Raw genomic sequence first — 2,006 nt, forward strand, 5'->3', positions numbered from 1 at the left:
CAAAGGAAAGATGGCTGAAAACTCCCCAAATCTGGCAAAAGACACAAACATGCCCACGGATTCCAGAAACTGAGTGAACCTCAAACAGTTTAAACGTGAAGAAATCCGCACCAAGACACATCATAGTCTAAGTGCCAACCGTTAAATACAAAGAGAGCAATCTTGAGAGCGGTGAAAAAGAAACCTCCCTTATCAAAAAAATATTGAAGGAAAAAAAAGAATCACAGCAGATTTCTCATTGGAAACTGTGGAGGCCAGAAGGGAGTGGAATAACATTTTTAATTCATTGAAAGAAAAAGCTGTCAATTCAGCAAAAATATCTTTCAAGAAGGATAAAGACTTTCTCAGATGAAGGAAACAAAAGAATCTGTGACCAGCAGAACTGCTTTAGAGAAGTTCTCAGGCAAGAGGGACACGAAGAAAGAGGGAAATTCGGAATGTTGGGAATGATGGACGAGCAACAGAAATTATAAATATCTAGGCAACTACACAAATTTTTTTCCTTTTAATTTTTAAAAGATATGCATGATAGTTGAAAGACAAAAATATTGCATTGTCTAGTGGGATTTTCAGTGTATTTGGGCCTGATACCTGTGACAACTATAACATAAAGGTAAATGGGGAAAAGGATGAACATGCTACATGCTGGTGAGGATCTATGTTCTCCCAGAAGTGGTGAAATATTGACATGACATAGATTATGAGGTAAACTTAGAGATATACTTGTTAGCCCCACACAATCCACTAAAAAAGTGCATGCACAAAACACATAGTCAAAAAACCCAACTGATAAATTACCCAACAGATAATTTTTTAAGGGCAGGAAAAGACAAATGTAGGTTAAAAAAAGGCAAATAGAAAATAATAATACAACGGTAGAACAAATCCAGACATGCCACTAATTACATTAAATGCAGTGCTTGTTTCAGCAGACATACACTAAAGCTGGAATGACACAGAGAAGACTAGCATGGCCCCTGATCAAGGATGATACACAAACTCGTGAAGTATTCCATATTTTTACTTGACACCCAAAAAACAATCCAGTTAAAAATGGGCAGAAGACATGAATAGACATTTTTCCAAAGAAGACATACAGATGGCTGACAGACACATGAAAAAATGCTCAACATCACTCATCGTCAGGGAACTACAAATGAAATCCACGATGAGATACTACCTCACACCTGTCAGAATGGCTAAAATTAGCAACACAAGAAATACCAGGTGTTGGCAAGGATGCTGAGAAAGGGGAAACCCACTTGCACTGTCGGTGGGAATGCAAACTGGTGCAGCCACTCTGGAAAACGGTATAGAGGTTCCTCAAAAAGTTAAAAATAGAACTACCCTACGATCCAGCAACTGCACTACTAGGTATTTACCCAAAGGATACAAAAATACAGATGCAAAGGGATACATGCACCCTAATGTTCATAGCAACATTATCAACAATAGCCAAATTGTGGCAAGAACCCAAGTGTCCATGGACTGATGAATGGATAAAGAAGATGTGGGGTGTGTGTGTGTATGTGTGTGTATGTATAACATATGTATATGCACACACACACAATGGAATATTATTCAGCCATTAAAAAGTGTGAAATCTTGCCATTTGCAATGACATGGATAGAGCTAAAGTGTATTATGCTAAGTGAAATAAGTTGATCAGAGAAAGACAAATACCATACCATTTCACTCATACATAGAATTTAGGAAACAAAACAGATGAACATATGGGAAGGGGTAAAAAGAGAGAGAGAAACAAACCATAAGAGAAACTGAGAAAAGAAAGAGAAAAGAAACTGAGGGTTCATGGACGGAGGTAGGTGGGGGAGGGGCTAGATGGGGTGGGGATTAAGGGGGACACTTGTTGTGATGAGCACTGAGTGTTGTACGTAAATGATGAATCACTAAATTCTACTCTTGCAACCAATATTACACTATATGTCAACCAAGAATTTAAATAAAAATTTGGAAGGAAAAAAATAAAAATAAAATAAAATGCG

At 37.5% G+C, this 2,006-nt stretch overlaps 1 non-coding gene across 1 annotated transcript; it reads left to right on the forward strand.

Moving 5' to 3' along the window:
• Positions 1-918: 918 nt before the first annotated feature.
• On the forward strand, positions 919-1,022 carry LOC114201026 (U6 spliceosomal RNA). Its single transcript, XR_003607569.1, has one exon. It is a non-coding gene; the product is annotated as a U6 spliceosomal RNA (small nuclear RNA).
• Positions 1,023-2,006: the final 984 nt, after the last annotated feature.

The sequence above is a fragment of the Eumetopias jubatus genome, unplaced genomic scaffold (genome assembly GCF_037043125.1).
Source record: "Eumetopias jubatus isolate StellerSeaLion01/CBP00866 unplaced genomic scaffold, mEumJub1_p1.0 scaffold_15, whole genome shotgun sequence".
Classification (NCBI taxonomy): Eukaryota; Metazoa; Chordata; class Mammalia; order Carnivora; family Otariidae; genus Eumetopias; species Eumetopias jubatus.